Source organism: Halyomorpha halys, unplaced genomic scaffold (genome assembly GCF_000696795.3).
Source record: "Halyomorpha halys isolate HHAL.00 unplaced genomic scaffold, Hhal_1.1 Scaffold320.1, whole genome shotgun sequence".
Lineage (NCBI taxonomy): Eukaryota > Metazoa > Arthropoda > Insecta > Hemiptera > Pentatomidae > Halyomorpha > Halyomorpha halys.
Window position 1 is genome coordinate 1,305,261 of NW_027116715.1, and position 13,286 is coordinate 1,318,546.

At 29.5% G+C, this 13,286-nt stretch overlaps 1 long non-coding RNA gene across 2 annotated transcripts in view; it reads right to left on the bottom strand.

The window, feature by feature from the left end:
• LOC106681225 (uncharacterized) overlaps nucleotides 1-2,825 on the bottom strand; it is a 13,191-nt gene extending 10,366 nt beyond the window's left edge. For both annotated transcript variants that reach the window (XR_010845140.1, XR_001343211.2), the window contains exons 1-2: nucleotides 2,669-2,825; nucleotides 639-755 (exon numbers count right to left, since the gene is read on the bottom strand). This is a non-coding gene — a long non-coding RNA (uncharacterized lncRNA). The remainder of the gene's footprint in view (nucleotides 1-638; nucleotides 756-2,668) is intronic.
• Nucleotides 2,826-13,286: the final 10,461 nt, after the last annotated feature.

Below are 13,286 nucleotides of genomic sequence, written 5' to 3' on the forward strand. Positions count from 1 at the left end.
TATATATATATGGTGCGTAAACTATTAAACTTTCACTAGCTACTCTACCTTGAGTTGACATTATTCCTAGTTAAAGAGCAGATATTCCTTTATTATTCCTCAGCAGCAATAATAATTTTTCAAATGAGCCTCTGACTGATTGACTGACTCCGATTTCAACATCTTTCGGAAAAGTAGGAATTTTTAATAATATTTATTGTTGCAAAATATTAATCATTTTAATTTTTTAAATAATGGCAAAGAAAAAATACAGCAGTATAATAAAATTTATGTACTGCTCAAAAAGTGTATTTCCTTCGAATTAGGAATTTTTAATAATACTTCCGCTTACTGTATTCCATATATTGGTAGTTAAAAGTGTAATGTTTAACATTTGTCAGCAATATTTAATTCCTTAATAATTAGAAATAATTTATAAATAGTGTATAAATTAAAAGGATTATCAGTTTTCTTTGATTTTCGTATATCACTTTTCAATCACATAAAACATTTTTTCTTTAAATTGACCATTTTACTTATAATTTTTACAGTTTTGAAATTGTTAGTTACATCTTTAAACTATAACATTGATATATTGACTTTCTATATAATGCGCCTCAATTTTTAACTTAATCATCATATACATTTTAAAAACTCACTTTTCAAAAGTTTAAGTCAGCAATCGATTCCACAGCAGAAATATATTTCGGTGGCCATCTACTTAGGTAGATAGAAGTTTTCATAGAAACGCAATAGACTTTCTTCATCACCAAAACCTGCAAAGAAACATTACCTCAAGTTTCTATGGCGGAGCTTCTTACATATTAGGTCCTTGTTAATAATAATAATTATTGCGATGTATTCTTACTTTATAAATTTAATTTACTAAATTAAAACATGCATCAAATTATAAATTCCAGAAAATTATATGAGGCGTTCAAAGGTGAGGTAGATTAAGTTTAAAAATTTAAACATACGTCTTTGTAGCAGATTAATACTTACTGATTGTGCAAATTTTCAATTACAGAATGATGGGAATTTTAGTCATTAATACTATAAACCCTCATCCAATTTCTGGAAGTCGATCTTACCACCTCAAATATTGTTTTTGATTTTACGTTTTTTAAATTATGATCTATATTTAAATTATTCTAATACCGTAATGAGAAGGATCTAATACAGTATTGTCCATTATTTCAAATTAGGATTCAGAAAGTGTTAAAGATCTTCAGATAGTCAATCAGGTTCTGACATTTCAGCACGGAAAAGGAGAATGAAACCAAAGTTATATAAAATTGTCACAGTGGTTTATTAGTTATTACAATTAGTATTTTCATGAAAGTAATTTTTTTTTTTACTTCTAGGGGGGTCTGCCCCCTCTTGGTTCGCCCATTGTTGAAAATATAATAGAACATTGTTTAAAGTAGAATGAATTTACTAACATATGAGCCTTTTTTTTTTTTTTTTTTTCATGAAATATATACTGGAAAATATGTAGTGAATTTATTGTGGGAAATGTTAATCTCAGGAACCATAAGACGAACATATTTCTATTAGCACTCAAATTAATGCTAGTTTAATGTGATATAAAGGAGTTTAGGATGTTGAAATTTTGTCCGAACAACTAGACATTTATTTTAGCAAATATGGACGGTATGAACCCGATGAGCAATATGAAAAATTTTATTTAAAGTTTTGAAATATCTGCCATTTTTTATTTCTCCTAACTATACTTGGCCGACTCTATATATATTTTGGATAGTAATTATACATAGTTTTCATTAATGTAATAAAAGATTGGAGTGAAATAACTGATTTCTTTTCTCCTCTTGGGATCTTTTATTATATGGAACATTAAGGATCTGGATGTCTCTTTTGATTTATAACGAATGAAAACTTATTATGTCATTTGTTAGTAAGAATAATGTGTAAGGAACCCCCCTTCACTTCAAATTTTTTTAGGTAATCCAGCAGTATTATTTCTTCAAGATCAATCTGAATGTCCATCTTTTGCTTTACTGTCACTTTGACTGACTGTGATGGGAGTCGCATTAGACTAGAGAATGATTTTCGATCCTCGGAAAGATACTTAGCTTTCTGGAATATATCTTTGGAAAATCAATTTTCGTAGATGCAGTAAAACTAAGCGATGCGTTTTTATTCAAATATAAAGATATAACCTATAAAGGTTATAGGAAATAGCCTATTATTCACTAATGATTGGAATATTTTTTTTGAGGACAGCGTGTCTGGAAATTGGGGAAACAGAATAAAGCATTCCGACTTAACTTCAAATATTTTTAATGTGATCCAGGTTTATCTTAGTGGAATTGAACATAATCGAATGGAACTTATTGAATAGAATTCACATTAAATGTAACTTTAGCTAATCAGTTATCTACAGTAACTGTAAGCATACAATCAGGATTTGACAAAATTTATATATTTAATATTATATACTTTTGATTTGTTTTTCATAGTCATACGTAGGGTTTTGGGTTTTTTCGCACTTCACATTACATCGAAAAAAATTATGTAGTATAAATGTCAAAAATACATTGGATATTATTGTGTTGTATTCATTAGGGGGAGGTAATATAACACATAACCCTAAACCACTAGGTTTAGGGTTATGTATTATTCTGTTACAGTTAGTTACCTTTATGCAAATACATAAAAGATCAATTACCTCTAGCAGTGTGATGATTTGGACAATTATATCCATTTCCTGTTCGCCCGTACCATATCTGATCCGTTTAATTCTTGGCGCTTTAAGCTGAGTCGATTCTGGAGGTGGTGTTCACAAGGTTATGTTTGTAAGAACATGTGATTTTGAATATAACTGACACTTGAGCACGCTGTAAGCATCCAACTAACTAAGTAATAAAATCAGATATTGATATTTTAATTTAAAAATAACATTTTAATTGTTTATTACCAATCAAGTTAGAAGGGGCTAAAAATTATTTGTATTTTATGTAATATGCATTTCCTAAATACAGTTCTAAAACTGCCATAGGTGCATTCAGAAGGCGCTGTTTCTGGTTGTGACCCCAATTTCTCCATTTATTGGTGAAGAATTAATTTTTTCAGGTTATGAAAAAATTGTGATCAATTTTTCATTCGACGCTCTATATCCTTAAAACTACTATCACACTATCTTAACAGTAAAACATTTCAAAGCTCGTTTTTTATTTAATGTAAAGTACATTTTTAAAATACGAGGAATAACATAGATATTTACATTTAATAGTTCTGAAAAACAATTCTTCCAAATAACAAGAAATCAATATTTTGTAAATTTATTTTGGTAAATATCAGCGAATCTGCTTCTCCTACAACGTTATCGTACATTGAACTAACTTTAATTTGGGTCCTAATGGGCATCTTTACATCCCTTAGATACAGTTTTTTATAAACCAAATGTTTTTTTTCTGAATGTTATCTTGTGAATTTATTTTAACGAATATCGTGGAACATCTACTACTCCTCAATTTAGATCTAATTGATCCTTGTATGTTGTTCGTAGGAAAATAGTATTTTCTATAGTTCAAAAAAAAATTTTAATTTTTTGTTATTTGGAAAAAAATGTTGCTTTTTGGAAAATTGTGGAACAGCTCTAGTTATACGGTTTATCTTGTACCACGTTAGTTCTGAACGCCTGATGTATAATATTATAAACTGCTTTATAAGAAAATGTCTACCTATCTGGAGTACTGAACATTCTTGTAGTAAAATTTATCATAGATTATAGATTATAATTCCAGCCCTAAAAAAATTGTAATACTTAGTAGTGTTATTGCTGTTCCAACGTAACAATGACGCAACTATAAAAGTTTTCTATTATTTAGGAGGTTTTAAAAATATAGAGCTCCGTATAAAAAGTAATTTTTTGAAAAATCCATAATTTTTTCCCCGTAACCATGGATGGAAGAGTCATCTAATTTCATCAAAGAACTAGAGAAATGCTTTTTTTTTTTTTTTTTTTTACTTTTAGCGGTTCTCAAATACATCCCTAATCAGTCCTTTTTTTTGTTTAAATATAACAGAATTAAAATGTAATATTAAAGATAATAATTAATAAAAAAGAAAAAATCTTAATTATTAGCATTAGGGAGAAAATTGGAGTATTCGTTGTTGTTGGTTTTCTTTCACTGATGGTAAGTATTAAAGCGAGTTATTAGGGTTTCTTCTATTCTTTATTTAATAATTATTATAGTTCGTCATTAATTGATGTAATTTTATGCTGATTATTGAAAGTCTATAAAATGTTTTGTTACTTTACTGTTTAGTAATGAAAAAAAAAAACTTATTCGATTTATATGTATATTAAAAGCACAAATATTCTATTTATAGTGCCTTTGACCTTTCGAATGCGGACAAATCATTCATCACACGCTTATATATTGACATTCACGTATGTACATTGGAACTACGGCCTATATAAAGGACGTTATGCGAGTACTAACTACATCTAGCTGTCCTTACTAATAGGCCTTCAACCGCAGCTGAAACGGGACAAATGAACTGTGATTGGTGACATCAGTCACTGTCGTACGTCGAATGAATAACGTTATTCGAAACCTTATTCATGACACTTGAGATTAATTAACGTCATAACCGGTTAGAAGAAATTTCGGTGGCATTTAGTTGCATTTTTGCCAGTCAATGTCATCAACGATGTTTCACAACCATTTACTGACACGAATTAGGGTTCGGTTTGTAGTCGTTCATAATTAATACTCAGATTGAATTCAGGTAATTGGAAAAAAAAAATCGTTCGAAAAAAATATATTCAATATGTTTAGTGTGATTTGCTGATATATCGTTCCATAAGGTGACTATAAACGGTCAAGTATGCTTGAGCCGCCTTCAGAACAAATATCGAAGTCTTCTCGAAAATTTGAGTAGTTATTACGAACTGTAGACAAAGATTTAGAAACCTCTATTTTGTTTTGGAAGGTTGCTCGATAAAATGCACAAGCATGCTTGAGCGAGTGTAACAACCTTATCACAACAGTCGAAGCTTTTACATTTCATTGCTGTTTTCACCTGTATCAAGTATGGTTTTTCATGCTCGAATATGATTGCGAATGGCGTAATTTAATTTAGGGATTGTGAAAATGAAGATTTTTTTTTTCGGTTTTTCCGAAAGGGATTTTTTAAAATAATAAACCTCTGAATGGATGTTTGTAATTTCAATGTTTTCAAACTAAAACAAAATATCTTGAATTTTAAATTTGGTCTTTGAAATTAAAACATCCCGTATTATCTTAGGAAATCATATAACGGTAGGAAATGCCTTAACCAAAAAAATATTTATGTGCTGGTTGTTCAATAGGATTTCAGAATATATGTCACGAAAATAGTTAATTTAAAAATATATTATCAACAATTAATTATATGAATAATATTTTTAAATAAATATAACAGGTATGTATAATTTTAGAAGAACAAAATATTTATTTTTCTTGAGAGATAGTTAGTCTAAAATTAAAAGGATCAATATCACTAGCGTTACGATCAAATTTATATAATTTGCTAGCCTAATTTTAAATTTATTAAAAAAAATGTCTGATTTAACTGAAATACCAATATTTACAATATTTCTTCTGTATAATTAAAAATCAATTCAAACATACATCAATACCTGTTATAGGAAGTCATCAATTACGTGTTTTTAATTACTCAATATGAGCTTTAAGTAATGACGAAAATTTATATCACAAAAGAAAAACATGTAGTGTTACGAAATATTATTTTAAAACTAGGTAGTAGTTTATATTTGTCTCTAATGGCTATAGTGGATGTTTTATATTTTAATTATTAACTCATAAAAACTATTGTAAGATGCTATTTTGTCACTATTTTTTCCTAATTCACAATCTACAGATCAATTCCTCGTTAATAATTGAATTGGGTTAGAGCTGAAATAAATTTCTAGTTTTGTAAACTGTTCGTTAACATTCTTTAACTCTTCGATACGAGTTCTGTGACAGTACAGAAATAAGTTTGATATAGTAAGTATTTGTTTAGTGAATAAAACACACAAAAATATTATTTTAAATTTTCTTATTCTATTTAGGTATCTGAATTTTTATATAGTTTAATTACATTTATCTATTATTAATGCTCATGAATGAAAACATTTGCTAAACTGAAACATTTTGGGACCCATCGTACTCCGAGGTTCTCCCAGCCTAGTGCCGGATCGTTGACTCCCCTATTGGGGGATACGAACTGAGGAAGGACAGTCCCCGTTAAGGTTAAGGTAGCCGCCGAGAGAATGGGGACTGACAAAGTGCCTCGGCGGTCGGCGCTGTGGCAAAGCCTCGTATCTGAAGCAATTTGTTAGGTCCCTAGCTGTCGTGAGGCTACAACTTGGACTGTATGGAAATCAGCTGAGATGCCATTCCTGATACTTGTCTTCAGTGCTTTTTGCCAGCACATTGTTCCTATCTCAATTTCCATCCTCTTGTCCTTTCTCGTGTCCTGATCGCTCTGGGAAGCGCCGGCTCTAAGTCTCATGTTTACGTTTTTTTTAGCGAAGATATGTAAATTAATTTAAATACAGTGTATCGAGGGTAAATGACATTTTCGTTACTTACTACCAAAGGTAGGGAAACTTTGTATTCATCGAGAAAAGTAAAACAATTTCTGTTTGTGGGTTTTAGGCATCGATGAAAAATTTGATTCTGTATCTGTCGAGAAATTTATATTCACGCATAATCCATCGTACTGTTACTGGAATGGTAATACAATTTTAACAGATTATATGGGTTGCTATTTAGATGGTCATTTCAATTTCAACAAGTTCCATTTACTATTGTTGGTAAGCATGTACAAACACCTTTTTCTTGACACACCTAAATTTGGCGGTAAATTGGATATTAGTGTAAAAGGGTCAATTATCAGTTTTAGAAAATTAATCCACTGATTTCGCTTACTCATGCGAAACTGAAAAATTTTCTGTATACGCTTGTATTTGAAATGCGGCTCTTACCGTAGATTTCATTATTTAAAGCCAAACTATTAACTTTGAAATATACATAATTACGTATCCAATAGAATTCGCAGAAGTAGATAAATTCCAGGAAGTGCAATTTTCAGAAAATAAAATAAATCGTTATCAAAATATAATATAACAAAGAAAAAATACTGAGTTGAAAGTATTTTTTTCTAGTTCTTTGTACATGACACAGATACTATTAACTTAAAATCTATGCCTTCTACTGCTAAAACTCCTCCAGTGAACGCATTCAATTTAAGTCTTAAGTTCTTCGTACAATAGTCAATGTTCCATTCCATATAACCAATACCCTACACCCTGACCTCATTGTCTCATTTGGCTCAGACTATATCTGAATTCTCCACATTATGTTAGGAACGTACTCACTATCGTTATTCGTAAGCTCAATCCATATCCAGCAGAACCCATCCCCCCTACAAGTATCCTGCAATCTTGGAACGGCAGGGGCCCTAGAGACCTATTGTGAATAGTTATTTTGGAGTTGTATCAATGGCAAGATTTTTCACTCAAATCCTAAGCGTCTGCGGCTAGTGCCCTTGCCCTGTCTCTACTGGCTTTTAATACCAGTGACCTGGTTGAGAAAAACCAGGATCTTTTGAATTCATATTTTTTCCTTACAAGCGCAGGGACGAGATAGGTTGGAGTCTCTCGGATTTAATTAAAATAGGTTTGAATGTGTTTAAGATGCTCTTTTACTTTGAGTAAATTTTTGTTAAGTTAATTTGTTATTTTGTTACCGTTTAATTCATTTATGTAAATATGGTGTGAACGTGCTGTCTGATCCCTGTTACCAATGTCTAAAAATCTATCACAGAATGTAATACTCACAATAATAAAAAAAAAAAAAGCAATATTTTCTGGTCCCTTAATGCATATACATGTTAAGAGGTTCCTACCGACTACCTCTAATTGAAAATATATTGATGTTCTATGTTAGTCTACAACAAGTAGATTAATCCAAACCTAAGGATTCAAAGAATAAGTTAATGTATGGACAAATATTATTCCAGATATATATAATATTTCACATTTGGAAATGTGGGTAGATGATTTTCGGATGCTGTAAAATATTATTTATGAAATTCAAGTTTAGTTATTAGTTGTTTATAAATTTTTAGGGAAAATGAAAAACGTGATAGCGAACTTAGTTTCTCGGGATTAAAGACGTTTATTTACAGACAGAAATAAAAAATAAATAAATATTAATCATTACAATTATTTTATTACTGTGTTCAACATAGCTGCAATATTACTAGGACTATATCATACGAGAATATATACGTATATTTGTCAACTTTATTTTTTTGTTTAACAGGTGGTTTTGAATGATCGAACATGGATCATCTTTATGAAGATAAAAATATAATAACAAACAACCACAAGTGAAACTACCAGATAAATGTATAATATACCACAACTTGTATTCATTAACTAGATTCAAGTATTTCGCCCGGTTTAGAATTTTTTTTCCAATGGCATAATAACTTGATTTTCGATGTAATTGGGCACTTATTAATTTATGCTTGGAATGTTCATGTAATGAAAACATCTTTTGATATTATCAAGAATCTAAGTTGGTAATCTGTGATCTGATCTTATCAAAGACGAACCATCGTAGTGAGCAAGACAAGCGTTCATTTAATGTTTGAATAAATTTATTTTTATGAAAAATAAGTAAAATATATTTAATATAATATACGTGTTATAAATTATATTTTATGTTATACTTATTTTTATAATATTATGTTAATTTACTAACGTTTTTTGAAGTGTAAACAATTCAAAACAAAATTCAGGATGTCCGTTGCTGAAAAAATAGCTATGTCTTTTATTTAATTTGATTAATATTAAGTGGTTTTTATAATGTTACTAATAAATTACGTTACTTCTTTCACTTACCCGTGAAAATTATGTAATACAGCTTCTAAAGTGACTGCCTAACATATACACGTGATTAATACTTGTAATTTGTTAATTTTAAATTATATTATAAGTAATGATATTCTGTGCCTGAGGGTAAATAAATGGTGTGTTTGAAGTGGACGGGCAGCAACAACTCGTAATGTGTGAGGTAATTTATGAGCTATATCATTAAAATAATTGAGGCCATTATTTTCTTTTTCACTGAAGGAGGTAAAGGGTGTTTGGTTGGAGGAAAAACGAGTTAGTAAAAATTCTTATTAATAGCAGCTTTTAAGGAATTATTTAAATACATTCCATGTATGTGTGATACGCTATTATTTACTTTCTGTTTTTACACCATTAATGTTGCAGGATATTAAGACATAATGTGATAACGCTACTGGCCAGCAGGTAGAACATTAGGATTATAAAAGTTCTCACTCATGCTTCTTTAATGTAGCAACATAATGAATAGCAATTCGGAGAACGCTTCCGTGTTATCTACTCATAAATGACCAAATTGTATGCACAGCTTCTTCTTGATGCTCAACTATTTTTTCAAGATAATAAAAAAAAAAAACCAAAAAAAATTTAGTTTTTCTCTTTTGGTATCGAGTAATTATATTTTGTATTTTGTTGAAAGACCATATTTCACCAGATATGTTGTCTGGTATATATGTCGTTGAGAAATATAAGAACGACAGGAGAATTAAAAAGCAACTTTATATTTATTTTAAATCTCGTGATGATTTGGAAAACAAAACAGGTCTTAAAAACGCTACTCAAGACTAAACATGACATTTACGAGGCCATAGAAAAACTTTACATTATCTGTAAGAATTTGTATATACTAAAACACAATAATACTATACATACCAACTTGCAACAGCACATCTTATTAAAGGAAAAACGCAGAGAAAGACCGAAGTGGCACAGGATTAGATACCAAACAGATAAAACATATTAAACTAAATTGACAAAAAAAACTCAAAACAGAACTTAAAAAAATCAAAATGCAAAATTTTACTAACAACTGAAAACATCACGACTATTGACAAATCTTTATAGACGACCACTAAGAAGCTTCTCACCTTCAAGAATTTTAATCACCCACTTTTTACTGAATCTCAAACATGGACAAAATAGGACGAAGAAAAATCTCAAATATTCGGTCAGCATCTTTCTAAACCCTTTGGACCACACCCTGAAAACCTTAATCCAATCCAACTCGAATACATCTTTTCCTCAAGTAATGTTATTGGAGTTTTATCAGTGGGTAGATTATCCACATGTTTGTTTCATGTCGTTATAATACTTACAGCAAATTTACTTGTATATACTTTTATACAGTTGTAAATAACAATAAATGAATTATTAAAAAAAAATTTGTATTGCATGTTAAGTTAAATCAGTCCTCTCAACTCACCTGCATCGAAGCCGATACCTATTTAAATAGTTTTTTTAATGTATATTTTTAATTAAAGCCAATTAATTTAGTAAATTAGATAATTTCAGATTTTTTCTTCTGGTTTTGTAAATAAATATTCTAGTATTTTGAAGAAGCCTACCCATACTTCGAAATCTATTCATTAGAGTATTTCTGATAATGCACTTCCATGATAATGTAATATTTTAGGTATGCTATTTTATTTATTCAGAAAATTACAACAAATGTGATCCGGTCTAGATAGCTACATATATTGGTCGATGCCATAATAAGATAAAAATAATAACCATAAAAAGAATTTTTTTTAGGCATTGTAGATGCTACAATGGTTTATAAGAGAAAGCTAAAGAAAGGGTTAAAACTAATCATTTAGTTTATATAATACTGCTAAAGTACTAAAATGAAAATAAAATTAATGATATACAACTTATGAAGAACATAATACTGATAAGAATTTACAACTAATAAATTATCGATTAGGAAGCTAATAAATTCATAAGAAGTATAACCTACTTGACTAAACATTAGAAAATTAAATCTCAATAAAAATAAAAAATACTTAAGAGGAATACATAAAAATGTTCAGGCACACATCAGATTAATAATAATATTAAAGATTGTATATTAGTAAATTTCATTTTACTATTTTTAAAGTATTATTTTTTTTGTACACAATTATATCACGTTTTTGTATTTCTTTGTAGTAAAAAGGGTGTTGAATTATTTATATGTACATTCATCATGATAAATTTAGGATATTTTAAATAAGTATTTAATTTCTATCAATTTTTTTTAAATACATATTTAATTACTTTATTTACCTTTAAAATTATAAAGATAAATATATATAGTAACGTGACGGCAAGAAGAACCTTATAAAAAAACGGAAAAGGGTAGCGTAAGAACACACTCAGAATACGAAATCAAGACTGGTATATTGACGGAGTTCGTCTACTTACATACACTCTACAGCTGATGTACACCAAGGCCGCCTTCAACTAGTCCGCATCTCTTTTGCTCAGTTAATCTTCCGCTACCTTTTCTTCTATTCTGGGTATAAGCGGTTCGTCTCCATGAGAAAATGGTTCAACTGGACCATCTCTCCTGTGAACCTTTCTAAATCCGACGTTGCCATTCGAAGGTCCTGTGAAGTCGCCGTGAGAATTTTCATCCATTCTATTGCATTTTCATGGGATGGCACCAATGTCATCTTTAAATGCTCATTTGTCTGATGAACAGCCAATAAGAGAGAATGAATATAAGCGAAAAGAAGAGCGGAAAAAGAAAAAAATGAAAGAGACAAAAAAAATATGAAAAATTATTTTCAACCTATGCACTCATTACGGGTTTCGGCACCACTTACATGGCGTTCGTATGAGATTTATAAAAAACAACAAAAGGATAGCGGAAGAACTCGCTCTGAAGGAGATTAAGACTGTTTATTGTTTTTTTCTTACATCTTCAGTTTATTTAAAATATATACAAGACTTAGTTTAAAAATAATTTTAAAAATCTCGTACATAAAAAATTATATTGATAGATTAAAAAAAACTATTTTAATATTATTATTTTATTTGACTAAAATCTGACTTGAAAATAATTGTATTCTTAAAAATAATTATTATTTAATGGGAGGAAGTGTTTACAGATGGTATTGTGTTTATTCGTCCATTGATGTCTGCTTATTGTACTACGTTCTGGTCGGAAATTCCCGTTATCAGGTATAAAGGTCCTATCAACAAGTCAAAAGAGTGAAGACTAGCAAAAACTGGATCAAAAGCATTCCTTTGAAAAAGTATATATTTTATAGCTTCGGTGGTTTGAATCACACTAAACTTTAGTTACCAACGATATATTAAACGAAGATTTAATTTTACATTATAAAATAAACAGGCATAGGTTCCATTTTAAAAATATAATAAGTCAACACCTACTTTAAAATAAATTTGTAATTCTTTTTACTTAAAGTGCATTTATATGTTTAAATCTAAAGGAGACCGATCCATTTTTTTTCGTACCTTTCATAAAAGTATAAGCACTAATAATGTTATTATACTTTTATGAAGGGTACGAAAAATAAATGAAATCTAAAGGTATCGGTAGATATTTTCATCTCAGATGGGTGTTGCAACAAGGAATGAAAGTATTCAGGCAGATCTTTTTATCCACTTTTTGAACTTATTTGCGACAATTGTCCTTTAAATCCCGTATCAAACTTGTTAACATTTCTATTTGGCACTGCACCAATCCCAGATAAGTGTAAAAAATAAAACAAAAAAAACCTTACCGTTGGCTTGGGTTTCGGCCAATAATAGAATCTCTACAATCTGTGTTTTTAAAATAACGAGTATATATATATTTAAGTAGTGAAATATATTAAGTAGTATGGAAATATATTGTTTTATCATTATTATTATCCATTTAGTTATTATTATTATTTATTGATTTTATATTTTTAATGTTCTTATGTGGCCATTGTATTATTAAAATAAAATGTTTAAAAAATCAAAAAAACCTTATCTATCGTTTTTAACAGTTTGATATTTTATAGGAATAGGGCTCTAATTGGTTGCCCGAGCAATCTACATACTCTGGAGTCGAAAGTCCATTCTCGGGCACATCCTGCCTCTAGAGTTGGTTACTTGTCTTATACATCATCTTCTTGTATAACCTATTGTCAAAAATGTCATTCTCAAGTTCATAAGATTCGTGATGTGATGATGGCATTACAAGGTTATTAAGATAATAGCATAATAAAAAAAGGTTCATGTTAAAAAGTGTTTAGAGGATAAACGTTATTATTCAGGTGTATGAATATTTATCGCCCTTCAAAACTTGATCTTCTCTTCCATCTCAGGATTAGAAAAGCAATGGTATCTCGGGAATTGAAATTTTCTACAAGTCACATTCTGTTGTGTATTTTTAGCT